This window comes from Camponotus vicinus, unplaced genomic scaffold, assembly GCF_025532165.1.
Source record: "Camponotus vicinus isolate PSW18456_S1 unplaced genomic scaffold, iyCamVici1.0 SCAF_12, whole genome shotgun sequence".
Classification (NCBI taxonomy): domain Eukaryota; kingdom Metazoa; phylum Arthropoda; class Insecta; order Hymenoptera; family Formicidae; genus Camponotus; species Camponotus vicinus.
In genome coordinates, this window is record NW_028141948.1 from 507,542 (window position 1) to 524,395 (window position 16,854).

The 16,854-nt window shown below is 38.3% G+C and overlaps 1 protein-coding gene across 21 annotated transcripts in view; it reads right to left on the bottom strand.

Moving 5' to 3' along the window:
• Pmca (plasma membrane calcium-transporting ATPase 3) overlaps positions 1–16,854 on the bottom strand; it is a 79,603-nt gene that overhangs the window by 54,802 nt on the left and 7,947 nt on the right. The window contains exon 1 of one of the 21 annotated variants that reach the window (XM_083083681.1): positions 4,663–4,820. The exons of 19 other annotated variants lie outside the window; for them this stretch is intronic. The gene's annotated coding sequence lies outside the window, so the exon portion shown is untranslated. Of the gene's footprint in view, positions 1–4,251; positions 4,603–4,662; positions 4,821–16,854 lie in introns of those variants that run through there. One more of the 21 variants, XM_083083684.1, reaches the window with a different exon arrangement.

The following is a 16,854-nucleotide window of genomic DNA, read 5'->3' on the forward strand; positions in this document are numbered from 1 at the left end:
AGAGAGAATTTTTTAAAAAATTCCCCGAATCCCGATAGAATTCCATGATTATTCCAAATACAAAGAAAATTCTTGAGAATTCTAGACTGTACCGTGGAATAAACATCTTGGTCTGTTGTAGCGAGAGAAGATATATGAAAATTATTGAAATTTATATCGCCCTACTTTACAGATAAATCGCGTAAATCCGGGAGAAAGAAAGAAAAAAAACTTCTTACATATCGATCCAACCGACAAATTACATAAGCAAAAGTAATTTTCCATTTGCGGCCGCTGCTTTATTTATTATTATTAAAATGTACAGCGTTAAGCATTTGGCACGCGCGCATAATTGCGTTTCGTCGCGTGCGTTTAAGCCGCGTACATACATGCTAGGGCGACTTTTATAGCGCGATCTCGCGACTTGAAATATTTCCAAAAAGCAAATAACATCCCTGCCAGGCTCGTCGCCGCAAAAAAACGCAAAACTATAATTCTCTTCGACTCGCTTCGATTCACTTTAACCCGATCGTTGAAAGTGTCATTTTTTTCACGGACCGATTAATTATCGCGTCATCTTTCCTCTCGCGCGGGCTGGACAAAAATGACAAATTAAATATCTCGCGCGAGAAATTGATGTATTTTTAATCGCTTCACGCGCGCACTTTCTCTCCCTCATTCATATGAAATTAATTGAATAAATTTCGCGATTCAATGACGTCCAAATGACTCAGGTATCGGACGATCCGACGAGTAATTGAATCGTGTCCCGAGGCGTGGGTCTACGCGTCTGACACAGTGCTATAAATACCAACGGCGATCACGGAATCCTGAGAATCGCGAGAGAAACATTGCGAAGGTTGCGACGGACCATTAAATACTTTCGCGCGGATTACGTGTCGCGATGATGACATTTTATGCGAAGGCACCGGCTGTTGTCGGCTCGCTCTTTCACGAGTCACCGCGAGTCGTATCGTCATTAATACCACGGGAGCGTATCGTCATTAATACGCTATACACCGGAGGTCGTATAAATACAGGTAGAGAAGTGGAGTCACCGCGAAATGATGTCACCGCTTACGCACGTTCATCGAATTAGAACCCAAGCGCGATTTTATTATCCGCTTTTGCTTAGACGCGGCTCTTAGCTAAACGAATTTAATTGCTTTTGCATGAGTCGCTCTCATTATTCACCCGCGTACCTGCCTGCCACCGTCACGTAACGTTATAATATACCGTTCCTACTTTTTATCAACCACCACCCGCCGCTGCTAAGACGAGAAATGTCCTTCGTCAAACGTCGGATCCGCAAGACAGCCGGATATTCCAGACTCGGTCCCTCCAAGTTCCATGAATATTAATAAGAGGGCGAGAAAAAAAGTCGAACATACGTGAAGAATTATGACTCAGATTCGCGTGTCACCCAGTTTATTCATCATCAAATTCGATTCACCGTTTACTCTGTTTTCTGCCGTGAATTGTTATGTAAATTATTACGCGGGAATAAGAAGGAAATATTATCGAGTTATCGCTTTCAAAATTTTAGATTTAAAAAGCACGCGAAATATTGTGTAAGGAAATTCTGTCAAATCGACTCGAGATAATGATAAAAGAAGTTTACGCGACAACCATAATATTGCCCGTAATCTCAAATAATTTTACATCACGTATAAATGAATATTCTTGATATATTGTTTATAATCATTTTTACAAAAAGAGCGATTTAATTACTTCCATCTCTCTCTAATCCATCTTTCTCTAATTACGTCACTAATAACATGCGTAATGCGTGATTTTTAGATATCGGAAAAACAAATTACCACTCATCGAAAGTCTTGGGAATCCATCACCGATCGATTAATCACTCGATCGTCGAAAAAAATGTGATGAAGCAAGCAAAAGCACGTTCCATGAAAGCGCGGAATAAGTAATAGCTTGTCACAACTAATCATCGGACATGCTCGCCACGCGATAGAGGAATGATTCATGAATCAAAGAGCGTCCTACGCAAAATGTAGTCAGCTCTCATGCGCGCATTCCCGACATTCTGACACGTCACGCACATATATGGCCATCGTCTCACCTGGGGAATCGTCCACGAGTTCTCTTATCAAAATCCGTGAGGGTTCGTCTCTAATGTTTTCAAGGCACGCTCGTTGGCGCCGAGGATGTAATGAAGGGAAACGCGCCAGGGTGTAATGAAGGGGAAAGGGCGTGCAAATAAATATACGTATTTACGGTGCCCCTTTAAGCGCCAACTCGCTGGTTAAATTGATATAAACGACATTAAACCGCGTCGGCTAACATTCATTCGCGTTCGCGATACGGTCGTTAAGCGAACAACAATATCGTCGTCGTGGATGACGCATATATTTGTTCAACACTTTCATCGCCACGCTTACATACTGACATGCGTCTGATTCGTGTGTAAAAAGCAGATCGTTTATTGTAATAAAGCAACACGGCGCGATGTTAAACTCGGAATTTATAGCGTCTCATCTGACAAATGGATAGCGTAATCGGGAAATAATTTCTCGTTATCGATCTAGGAACAAATCGCTCGAGAATAAGAATTTTCACCTTGTAACCGTCCTTCTTCGGAATGTTGGACGTGCGTGTCTTAATTTATTATTTTTCTACCTGCGTTACTTAATCACTCTTAATGGATATTTCAATATTTTCCAACACAAGTAGAAAACAAGAATCGACAAGGGAGATTGAGAGAAAAATGACTAATGGACGACTAATGTCGACTAATTATCGAAATTGTCAGAATATCAGAATGTGTTTTTTTTCACATGCAGGTGACGTAAGATAAAATTATAATGATTCCACTTTCAGCGTGGAACAATCAGAGATAATTCAAATGATAGGAAGTATCTGTCCCGATGCATCATTCATGCCACGACCATTCATTATTAAATCTTGACTGCATCGCTGTTTTTATTCAACTTTTAAAGATTCTTCACGCACATAACTCTTAATACGCTAATATCTGTGACTCGAGGAAGATGTTATGAACGATTCTTTAAAAATATATCATTAAGCATATTGTGCGTCACACATTTGTCATAATATTTGTTTGCAATTGTATTTTACAAGTGTTTATAATTATATCTTTGAGACTTTGTACGTGTGCGATTTTTTTTAACATTAATATCCTCGCAAGTGACGTACGCCATTTCCGGTTAACGAGGCGTGAGATTAATAATTCAACGCGTGTTCAACACATGTTTTCTTTTCCTTTTTTCATACGACTCTTACATAACGCAAAAATTCCACGAAGGGTTAAGGAATCACATGTCATCATTTCAATTACCGCCTACTCCAGAATACATAAGTCCTACCCACGCGCGGATTACAATAACGAGGAGATTATCTCTTAGTGCGCACGCGAAATCGTAAATTCACACGTTTATTTTTTTTTTTTTTTAATACGTAGATAATTACGACGCGTATGTAAAACTCACGCTATATTAACCGCGCAACAAACATGTAAAACGAACGGCGAATATAAAGTAGCGCCGAGAGCACGGTGCTTCGATTATGTTTCCGCTAATTATAGACGGCCTTCGAAAAACGCGAGCCATCCTCGCGCAATTTCCGAATAAGTTGTTTCTACGCCGTGACAGAAAAAAAAGATCCGCCTTTTATCTCGGGAAAATTGATTTCTCGCGCGGATTTTCATGCAAGTCGCGGCCGCGACTCGGAGATAAAACGAACCAGACCCGCGAAGCCAGGGGAGCGAAATCGAGTTTGTTGGTCCAGCGTGTGTGTAAGTGAACTCATTAAAAGTAGAGCTTTGAGCATTCGTTTGCGGGAGTTTCCTACACATGACGTCATCCCGCGAAAACATCGAGCTCCTCAAACGTTTGTGGATTTTTCCAGCTTGTTTACTCGCGATCGCGAGCGAATATGTGTATCGCGGGGGAGAGTTAATTCTCTTTTTTTTTTCTTTTTTTTTTACAACTGCGCCTCGAAAAGTCGCAATTTTTATTATTACGTATACACGCAACGAATATATTCTCGTTCGCGAAGGATATTTTTCGTTAACAATATCGCGTCGCTATAAACGAGGTCCTCGGCGAAACGCCAAGATGTCGAAAATTTCGGCCTCGCGGCCGAATACGAGTCGAGAAACGATGAAATACGAAACCAGGTGTCTCGTAGAAAAGACGGTAAAAAAAAAAAACAATGCGGTCGCGATACATAATGAGATAATAAAAAGGTAGGAATGCGTGTGGCACGAGTAAAAATATTTGTAATACGAACCCTTATCTCTCTCAACGAGGTAGTTCCCATTAAAGCAATCAAAGTCGGAGCTTTATCCAAATTGAGGACATTACTACTAATTCGCTTGAATGATTAATCCGCTTAATTCACTTTGCTTAAAAGGAATGGAAGATTAGAGTAATGCGGATACGAGGTGCGTTATCTCGGGAATTGTGCGACACATTTACTTGCCCGATGTCATGTGTTACGCACGATAAAATGTCACGCATCACCGATCGATCGGCCAATCCGCAATCCAGCGCGCGCACACACACACACACACACACACATGTCGTAATCTCTCTCGCTCTTTTCTCTCTCTATTTTTCCTTTTTATTTATTTACTCCTTATTCCTATTACACATCTTCATATTTCACCAACCGACCCGGCTATATATCGATCGCGCTTACCTGTATCGAATCGCACGTGCGCACACATACACGCTAGCGTGCTCGCACGCACCTACACATACACACACGCGTAATATTATCTCCGCGCGCGACGATCCAACCTTTCTACGGCTCCACGTGGGACTGCGGATGCCGTCCGTCCGGAACACTTCCGTCCAGTGTCACGTAATCAACCGCACTAACCGATGCAGGACCGACAGGAACGTATACACATTCCATCGCCGCCCGCTTTGTTTACAATTTTTGACACAACGTTCCTCTATTGTTTATTTTGAAAAGCATAATATCCTGGGAATATAATGAAAAAATTCTAATCAAATTGTCAATTCTCGAGCAAAAATCTTTAAAGTTTTTATTTACACTAAATTTTTTTTCTCAGTAGCATTTGGTATTTTCTTGAAAAATTTCAACAGTGTCTAAAAAAGAAAATTCCAATTCGAAAAATGTTAAATTGATTCTGATAAAAATGAAAAAATTATTAACAATTCCGTATACATGAAAACTTGATTGTAACTGACAGTCTATGGACGTTTTTCAGCAAGCGACACAGAGCACACAGTGTATCACTTCATCCTTGTTGGTTGCCGAATGTAAACAAGGATGAAATGATTCACTGTGTCACACTGTGCCCTCTGTGTCACTTGCTGGAAAACGTCCTACATCTTCAAATTCTTATCTTTGAACTAAATTAAACATCCATCTATTCATTTCTATTTTTTTCTCTTTCCTTCTTACTTTTTATGATGGGCTAACATAACTGTCAAGAGAAAGAGAGAGAGAGAGAGAGAGAGAGACACGCATTAATGCTGGTCAAAGCACGCGTGCCAGGCAAGATAGAACCCCTCCTCCCTCTTTATCGTTGCAGCCTCCCCCCCACTCCCTCTCTCGCGCGCACGTGTATCGTGTAACGTAATCGCCACTAATACACGCATCGGCGCGTCTCTTTTACAAGCCGAGAGACGCAACATGGAGTATCCATTCTTGCGTGCTATTGAATTCTGCGGTGTTTGTTGGCCTGTCGGAAAATTCGGTGCGGTGTGTAGCGTTGCGAAAAATTGTTCCATCAACACCCCCGCGCGATTAACAAGGCGTGACTCACTTTTCCGCGGAAGCAGTTGACAAGATCGCAGCTTGTTTTTTTAGCCGTTTGCACAACGGAATATATTAACGTACATATATGTCGCGAAATGTGTATCGGCGGATATCTCCGCGCTTTTTTAAATAAACAAAACGCATCACGCGGCACGCTACTTTATTTCTTTCGATTTTTTCGTCTCTCAAAGGGTATTCATTTCCTCTCCCCAAAAGCGAAATTAGCGAGCGATAAAGAGCGAGATCGGCTGTTAGCAACGTAAATTTAATCAATTTCACACGGATCTTTGCTCGTCACGATGTCATTTGCAAGGATCGTTTCGGATAATGATCAAGGTTGCACAGTCATCCCTCGTTCATTCTGCGTGAGATGTGCCCAGAGAGGGATTTTTTCATCTCCCGATCGCTTTTTCTGTCTCTGGTTTTCCTCGAGAAACGATTGCCTTCGTGATAATATAAGCTTCCCGTGGAAACAGAACAATTTTATCTCGCCGATAACGGAGAAAAAGAAGGAAATAGAGAGAAAGAGAGAAAGAGAGAGAAAAAGAGGTAAAATGTAACAAGTAAAATGGATAGTAACAAGTGAAGCTGAGAAAATGCTCGGATAAAACTGCATTATTTTCTGACTTCCCATCCTTTTCTATCACGGTTCTTCGTAAGATATTTTGGCTGCGTTTGCTGACGTCAAATACATTGCGTTATTGAGAGATTTAAACCAATAGCAATAAAAAAAACGTAATCAGTAAAATGTAAGCAGCAAGCAAAATCCATTCTTTTGCCAAACTTTAAGATGAGTATGATAAAATAGAGAGAGAGATAAGCGATTTATCTATCAAATTACTTGTAAATATCGAAATAAAAAGAAATTGTATCAACGAATGTGTTAAATCAAAGAACTCAACTTAGTTTGCAAAAAATGTTTAAATCTTAATTAGGCCATTCGTCAGTCTCGTAAATCGAAATGTAGTCTCGAAACTTGCTTGATTCGTTGAATTAAGCAAGAGACCTTCACCGAATTTCGAGTATTTCATCCACTCGTGAAATGACGAGTGTTAATCAATTTTCTTAATTAAAAGATTGAAAGAAAGATATCTAAAAATGAATAGATACAAAGGTACAAACATTATGCAGATGAATATTCACTTTGAGTGACTTGAAAAAATTAAAAAAAATCATTGTATATAATAATTTAAATTATTAATTTAATTATTAAATTAAACTATTAGATGCAATGATTATTTTTTTTAATTTTTCCAAATCACTCAAAGCGATAATAAATATCGGAAAAAAATGTATAAACAAGAATATATACACAAAAAAATATGTATATGGATATTTAATTGCCTGACATTAAGCGCGTTCATGGATTCTTAATTTTTCAGATTAAGCAAATTAACCAAAGCGATAATGGATATCAGAAAAGTAATGGAGAATATTCAACGCGTAAAATACACGTGATGTTTCTGTGACGCGAAATAAAAACCTTGTCTCGAAAAGCTTTCGGTAGTGGAATCGAATGTGCTCTTCCTGATGCCATTAGTTTTCAAAGTCGCCATAAATTCGCATAAAAATGTCATCGGGTTTTTATGCGCGTATTAACGCGGCGGATGCATTTCGCGGAACGGCAAAAGACAAAGTAATTCCATTTAGCAGGCTCGCTCGTGATTAAAAATAGCGTCGCGCTGTCTTCGTGCGTGCGCTCCAACTCTGTCGAACTGGCGCACCCATTCTGGTACGCCATTTCTACAGGATGGTCTACAAAGAAAATCCAACATTCCTCGCTTAGAAATGTTACGTGTATGTTTTAATTACTTTTAAATATTATTCCATCAATTATCGCATAATTAAATTGTCATAAAAAATATATGCACATTTATATATGGTATATCCCAAAAAACAGCTTTTGAAACATTCTAGATGCACAAAGTATTAAAAATTAGATTTTTTTTATGTATATAAATATTAACTAGTTGCGATGCACATTCCAGCGATGCATATTCGGTGTCTAATGAAGAAGAAAGTAATCAAACAGCGATAAAACATCATTACTTTGTTACACAAGATAAGATTGTTGAACGATTGTGTATGGTATCGTAATCTCATAATACAATTTTAATTAAATTATGAAATAATTGTGATAAAAAAGCAGGACTTATTTAGAGACAAAAAAATCTCACGCTCGCGATTTATCTTTAATTTAGATCGATCCATCGCGATGACATCACTTATCGGACATTATTAAAAAGAACTGAAATTATCGATCGTAATCGCCAATTATTTTTTGATAATTATATTTTTTTTAAAGGCCATTGTACATTAATTTACGTCAGAAACGAGATATTTCAAGATATCAATCTATTATAGTATCCTTAAAATTCTTGCATTATTATTTTTTAAGTATCTCCGTAAGTTATTATCATTTTAAGTATCTCTCACATTTACCTGTCTAGTTTAAATGAAAAGCTCTTTATATAAACCTCGAAAAGATATTTATATAAATCTCAATTTCGCCGCGCAATTAAAATTCAATTTAACAGTTCGAAGAATTTTCCTATTCGTATAACACAGTTTCGTTTGGAAACGAAGGGAAATGAGTGATAATTTTCGTTTCGATTTGAGAAATCGATTTCGACACGCTTATTTGTATATTTATTCGCATTCATATTTGTACTCTTGTACGCGCGCGTATATTTAGATGCAGTTTTGACATTTAATAGAGCCGCACTTGCCTAGCGCTTTAATCTCCACTCTTACGTCACGATCCGTCCGTCCATGAATCGTCATCGGCGGCATTCATTTCCCGTGACTAATTGCGGCCATAAACTCCGGGAGTACAGTCGCGCTTTATAATTATGTTAAGAACGAACATCTGTGCGATTCGCGAATCCATGATACCCGATCGCCATTAATTCGATAGCGTTTTACATCGTTACTTTTTAAGCGAGTTTCACGATTAATCGATTATTCGTAAAGATTCAAAAGTGTGTTTATGGGTCACGGGTGGGAAGGGAGAGTGGTCGTCGACGGCGTGTGATTAATATTAATTAATTAAGCGCCATTACCGAGCATTTATCGGGAAAAATTTCGCGATGCGAAACGAAGCGTGTAATAATTCAAGAGCTTTACACACGCGCGAGTGGCAATTAATTATTTATTCACCAAAACCCAATGTTTCCGTGAAATCGTACACTTGCGTATTTGAATTCCGAGATCTCTGTCTAAATCGTCGTAATAATGAACAATTGAGTCGGTTAATTAAGAATATCGACGTAAGCGCTGACGTCGGCGCGTTTCTTGTTTTCCAAGAATCCGTCTTTATAACGATTTAGTACGTCCGATCGATGAACCGGAATCATCCAGGTAATCGGAGTTGCTATCGTGTTGAAAATTTAATTCCATAGTTAATTTATATATGTAATGTATTATTTCGTTAGCCTTAATTATATTAATTAAAGCATAATGGGGTAATAAGAGTGCGTGTTATATCCTCTAAGGAATAGTAGATTATGCGCCGTCAAATGAGATTTCCTATTACGCAAGATATAATATTACGTTATAATCTTCATTGTTAGTTGAAACTTTTTCATTTATTATTAAAAAATAATATATATAGAGAGAGTGATATATATATTTTGTCGACACGGAAGGTCATGTTGTTGATAAAAAAAAGTTTTAGTCGTCGAGGTACGATAGAACGCCAGCCATCGATCTACACTACTGATCTATGCGCGTCGACCTACACTACTGCAGCGCCGAAATTAGGTCAGGACATTTCTAATTTGCATATAGATGTGAGATACAGTATCACAGATCAGAGGAAAAATGTCCATTAATAATAGTTAATATCTTGAGTAAAGTAGAAAAGGAGCTTAACTTTTGTAACACATTGGACATAAATAAATAAGAGAATAAATACCATTAATATAACAACGGATATTTTCTCTAATTTTTTTATTCGTCAACTATCTGTCAATTAATATTTAATACTTAATATGAATAAATCTAAATTTTAATGCGTATTAAATGTAACTTGTCACCTAGAAAAAAATCTATACGTTTTCGTAAAAAATGCTCGTCTTACTTTACTTACACATATGTTGTTTGGGATTTAAAATGATAAATTACAGATTAGTCATATTTACATAATATGATTCACCCATGTTTTACTTTTCCGGCGAGATCAATCAGTCTCGCGGAACGAAATAATCTTGACACGAGTTTCATCGATAATCAGAATTGATGCGATTTGATCGACGAACGACCGAGAATTGGATATTCATACGAGGATTGTTAATTGGCGTAAAACGATTACACGACCATCATCAGTCGAACGTCTGCGTTCAACTACTCGCTCTGACACGGCGGTAGATCTGATAATCGGCTCGGGTCGGACGTTTGTAGCTCCATCGTCGGCCACGGTGAAACTAGGGGTATCTAGAGATCCGGGTTTATATGACAGTGTCACACAGGGGCTTATTCCTTAGAATAGCGAGTCAGGCAAGTAGCGAATGAAAATAACCTTCTTTCACGCGAGCGCGAGCTGCTCCGAGAGCCGATAAAAGACTTGACAGGTAATCAAGATACCGGAGACCCGCGCTATCGTGCCACGATAACGCGCTAAAATAATTGTCATGTAAACTCACCGGCTGTCGTAAGACGCGATCTGACGTCAATCGTTCCGACGAGAGTCCACAAACGGACGTATCTGTTTGTAAAGACGTCGCTGGCAGCAGCGAGGTCGGGGGCAGGGGCGGGGGCGGCGAATCCCGATGGGTTACGCGACCCTGATGAAGGATATCCCATCAGCGAGGAAGGGCTCAAAGACACCTATAATTTCGGAGCGAGCTCGGATTCCGATTCTCGACACGCGAAAACGATCCCCTGCGTGTTTTTCCCGCAGCGGAAACGCGACCTGCGGCCGAACACTGTAATCGAAACCCGTCGACGAAATTACACCATTTCCAATCCCCGATGGCTATACTTTTTCAGACTCGTATCGATACGATTGAACGTCGATATTAGCGCAACAATTTACGAGCGCCCATAAGTATCAATATTGCAATCCCTTATTTATGAGGGAGTAGACTCGTATAAAGAGAACAGACTTTATAAACTTATCATTATTATTTAGAACAGATGTATGTCATCTTTTTTTCCTTATCGTACACACATACACATTTGTGCCGATAATAATTAATATATCTATAATTATATCGTGTGACATGCTTATTAAAAATATAGATATTGCCTTCTTTAAATATGTATTTTATTTCAATCTTTGAGAATATTCTCTCTCTTCGCTCGTATTGCTGAATATTCATTCATAATTTTCCATCATTTTGCACAATGTCAATATTCGATGGTACATTTCCGAGATATTGTTCTCGGAGTATCGATATCTCTACTTATTCTAAATTTGCGTACTATGGAAAAAGTCTCGAGATGTTTCGCCTCGAAAATGAATCAGCATTATCTGGCATCGGAAAATACAAACGAACCGCTTATCGCGGTTTTGCGTGCGACAATCGTACGTAAACGTATACGTCAATCTTTGTATTCTTTCCGCGGAATGATGCTGAGGAGTACTTTTTAATAATCGTCGGTCGAGAGATTGCCGTACGTTGCATATGAATGCACGTATCCGGATTCATAATGGCAGAATTTGTCGGAATGAAAGGACAGAAAGAGGCGTATAATGCTGCGTTTTTACCTCCAATCCTTCATCCCGCTAATGTAAAATAAATCTTTTTAAACGCATACGATATGAAAACGTGCAGAGATACTTGCGTGATGAAGTGAAAATTTAGATAAAAAAATATGCCTCCGTGATAATTCATTATCTTATCGCAAATTATACGAGAGGCTGATGTATCCATGGACGAGACAGGTAGCTTAATTTTACAACATCTCTCGAAATAACAAATCAAGTCTCTTTAATAGAAATTTTACTTGTTCGGCGATTCGTAAGCTTGCCTCGTAAAAAAAGATTTATTTATATATAATTTTCATAGAAATTTTTATTTTTCTCATGTAAATTTTACGCTCTCTCTTCGTGTGCATAACGAGACGGCCCTGACCATACCATTCATCAGAAAAATAATGACAAACAACATTGCGTTACCTCACCATGCAATCGCATCGCGTGTCAGCGATGAAATTATGCAACAAACGAAGAAGTCGGGAGAGGCGATCGTTGCCATATTTAAAATGCATCGCGTCGATCTTTGACGCGCGCGAGAGACTGTTCTCGGAAATCATCGCGATTGACATTCGTAGCTCGCAGCGAGAAACGCGTTTCGGCTTTCAACGAGATGTTCGACCAGGATCGCTAAGACTGCATAAGCAACGCGAGATTATAAAAGAGAAATTCCGTAGGAATAACAACGCAATCGACGAATGGGTTTCCTTTCCCACAGAAATCAACGTCGAAGCAATTTTTTGCAGCGCCGATGGCTACTTTTTAAGACTGGGTCATTGTCATTTTGATAATAAATAATCTTAGAGATAATCTTGTAAATAATCCCACACAGCACAGAATATTGCAGCAATATTATTATTATTGTTGTAACATTGCAGCAACATTGAAATATTACTGCGGTATTGCTGCAATGTTCTGTGCTGTATGGGATCTCACACACTATTACTGTAATAAATATAATGATCAACATATAATTATAGGATGTTTTTAAACATGAGCGAAAAAAAATTCGAGAGATAATTTCTTGAAAAGTTTATATACATCAATGTCTGAAACAGTTTTCAAATTACAGAATATTCAAGGTTAAAAAAAAAGATATCAAGAAATATATTTTAACAAAAACAAAATTAAAGAAAATTATAAGAATTGAATCCCTTGATTTTTTTGAGAGGTCATCTTAAAAAATTGTTAGTTTATTCGATTAAAAATGTTGAAGATTTAAGGAATCGCATAATTGCATCATGCAAAACAATCTATAATATATCTGGTATTTTTTAAACACCAATTAATGAGAAAGAGAATAGATTCATGTATCATGGTTAAAAGTGTCATTTCCAACAATTTTTATAATTTTGTTTTTATTAAAATATATTTTTTCAAATTTTATTTTTTTAACCTTGAATAGCCTGAAAATTGTGCCGTTTAGGACATTGATGTATCTGAATTTTTCTTCGAGAAATTATCCAAGGAATCATCTCCCGGAATTTTTCATACATGTTTAGGAACATCCTGTACATTATTTTTGCCGCTGATGCATACATAATTTAGCAGATATTGTTGGTGCTTTCAGTGTCATCTGCTTGATCGAAAATCCTCGAGAAAGTTGTATGAGTTGTGTCGAAATTTGGTATCGGTGTACGATAAACTCGGAACGTCGCACATTCTCTCAAGTCGCACATTCGATGAACACACGCGTTGAATAGGCACCACGAGATTCGAATAAAGCGTGTCGCGGCTTTCTAGGCATCGCGTAGTGTTAACGATGTAAGTATGTAACCGATATCGGATCGATTGACCCGAATCCCGACGATGGAAAGGGGATAAATAATAGTCGCGACCTGATTCTACGATAATTCCTATCGAGAGCGACGACGGTGGCATTCGCGGCCCTTGTCTCTCGTCGATGGAACACCTTATTGCGCGAGGCGACCATATATCGATTAATCCTTTAAAAGGTCATGTCAATATAACGGCAGAAAATGCAATATGCATTGACACGACGAAGCTCGTGGCTTGACAAAGAACACGGGGAATATACACCTCGATCTCATTATATCCCCGACAGTTGTGCGCGAAATAAAAATCCATCTCGATCATTTTAACGTCACAGCTCGTAAAATTGTCGCGCGCCAACGCGTGGGAGGAATTTAATTTATATTATATAATATAACATTATGAATATATATCGTATATAATAATGTCGGTTATTATTTTAATCCCGTATTAATCTCCCCCGCCGGGCACAAAGAGCAAAAATCGCTAGCACGTATCCCACGTAAAATTCACAGGTGAAATTTATGGAAAATTATTTCAGATCGCAGCTGAATCCAGACGCAACGCTGCACGTCAAAGAGAAACATTTGCACGGAAGGAAAAGTCATTCGTATCGTGACGCGTATTCGAAATCTCTTTCGCGTGCTATCAGAGTCAGTATTTTATTCTGTCGCGCGCGTGCAAACGAGACACGCAATAATAAAATAATATTTATGTACATAACAGAAAACAATGCAATTCAGCTTTGAGCCGTGTCACTTCTTCCGCCGACGAGAAGGCTTCTCTCGCACACGAGGACTATACATCACTGACAATGTCAAAAGCATATCTTCGCGTTATATGTATGCCTCATGGTTGATGCGGCTAAATTTAACGAAACGTAGATCGCAGATGTAAAGTGATGTACATGTCAAAAAAATAATTCCCCGAATAAAACGAAATTCTGTGTAACGAAAGAAAAATTAATAAATTAAAGAGGAAAATCAAACGCGCCGGATAATGCTAAAAATATTTCGACTCCGATAATTGTAAAGCTGCTTATCAATTTGAAAAACGATAAATCAATATCTTTGAAAATATACAAAATATTTTGCTATATTTCCAAAAATATCATCTTTGATATTCAGCAAGTATGACATTCTTCATTTAGAGAAAAATTACTTTTATTAAGACTAAAAAAACGAGGTGTAATTTATTTATAAATCGGCATTTAAATCATCTTGAATTTCATCAATGTTTCGTTACACATTATCGATAAAGGCGGATAAAAAGGTGGGCACTGCACGATTAACAGACTTTTATCGCGCGTCCCCGTAATCTTTTCTACACAGCGCGCTCTTTGCGCGGATGCCTTTTAATCGCCGTACATAGTACAGCAATGTGCATACCTTTAACAGTTAACGCGAGATCCTGCCGACAGCATCGGTTCTTCCCTATTTTTACACGCATCCAGCCACGATGTGTAAAAAGTGAAGGATATAAATAACCTCACCTATTTACATGTTAAATTGGATTACATGCGCATGTGTATCGATACAATAATGCGAAAAAAGCCCGACCGAGAATAACTTGCGAGAACGCGCGCGCGAGATAAATTATCAGCTTTTCAAAGTTTTAATAACGAGAAAAAAAGAAAGATGTATACATCACTTTGCAACAAGGAACCGCGATGATGCGCGCGTACAAACAGCGATGGAAAAAAGGGAGATGGGGAAAAAGCGCGAGAGGAAGGGGAAAAAAATTCCAGATATGATATAAAATTCCGTAATAAATTTAAACAGGCTCCCGTCGACGCGCACGCATTGCGTGAAATTAATTTCTATTTTCGGAGACGGTCGCGGGAATGCGTGAAGAATTTAGAGCACAGGATATATACATAATCTCGAGGTAAAACTAAGACACGTGTGATCTGTGTGAGTCGAATAAAGACGGACGAACTTGGACATCGCGAAAGGAACTAACCGATTGATAACCAACCGCGGAAAATAATTGCGTTGTATAATCGAGATAATTGTTGATGCGTGAAAAGATGAGTGCATATGCACTCTATTAGTGTCACACCGCCAAGACTTGTTTCATTTGTATAATATCGTTATAAACGAAAAATTTACACAATATTCACACAATTTCACACAATTGTTATAATTATTCTTAAAATCAATTTATTTGATTTTATTTTACCAATTTAATTTTCAATTTAGCAGATTGAAGCCTGCATAGATTCCCTAGATTTAAAAAAGATAATTCATTATTTTTTCAGACAATTGTAATGATGACGGAATCATTTAAAAAGAATCATTTGATATATGAAATTCCGCTCAAAACCTTTCTTTTTATTGAGAGATTTGACGCAGCTTAACATGCACACATACACGTGCAAATATGGTTGGAAAATAGTTTATTTTGATAAATTCGAAAAAGGACGATCGATCATGATAATGATTGATCGTTTCTCGCGACAAACATTCCTCTTGCAAGAATAGATCGAAGGAATCGATTGTATGCGTTCGAAATTAATTGATTTGGGTTAAGTATGTTGTATTTTATCCACGTGCGCTATATATCAGATTACGAAGACAAAGCGTAAACACAATCAAGGGACGAGCGAAAAGGCTGACGCAAACTAAATTGAGCGACCTGAGATTTATCAGTCATCGATTGCGCTTTATCATTCGAGGCTCTCCTTCCCTTACTCCTCTCGTACAAACCGTCTCTATTGATAATAACGTAATCTTTGATGACTTTGGCAAGTTCATTTTCTCTTCTTAAAAATATCGCGGAATCTCGCTATTTATCGACCTTTCAACATTTAATATTATATATGTACGTGTAGACATTATTCAAACTTGCCTTGGAGTTAAAATTTCGTTAACAAAGTCTAGTTCGGAAAAAAAAACTAAATTTTAAACTACCGCTTAATATTCACTGGAAAACTTTCAACTCGAGAACTCTAAGACTCGATAACTTATTAGCATCTAGATTAACACTTCGGTATTAGACTTTCGTCCTCGCTAATCCATCGTTGAAACGTCGTGGAAACGGGATAGCTCTGTAAACGAGGAAGCTCCATCGCGCTGAAGATGTAATAATAATTTAGCAACGGCCGGCAATTTATAGACGCGGATGTAAAATTGTTAAAGTACAAGACCCACCAGCAGAGGAGGGAGGGGAGAGCGCAGGGCCTAGCTCCGGTCGAGAGTGATCGATTTATTCGCCGATCAATTATTTAGTGTTTCCCTCGAAATTGAAGTTCCACGTCGGCCTTCGCGGATATTAACTTCAATTAAGGTTCCTCCCCGAAGCGAGCTCCGCGGACGGCAAAATAGACGGTATTATTAGTAACGGGATTAAAATAGCGGACGACCGTGTTGCCTTGATCCGGGCGAATTTTGTCGTCGTCGTAAATCTCGAGAAAATCGAGGAAGCCGCCGGGTTTTAACCCCTTCAGCCCGAATGTCGTCTAAATGGCCGTACAAATGGCGACGATTTTTTCTTTTTTACATGATCTGGGATAAATTACCCCAAGCACAGATTTCGCGCGCGGAATTAACATCTACGTAGCAACTGAAAAATGACCGCAATTTCCATCCCTAGTGGGAAATAATGAAACTTTATCACAATTTCGCAAA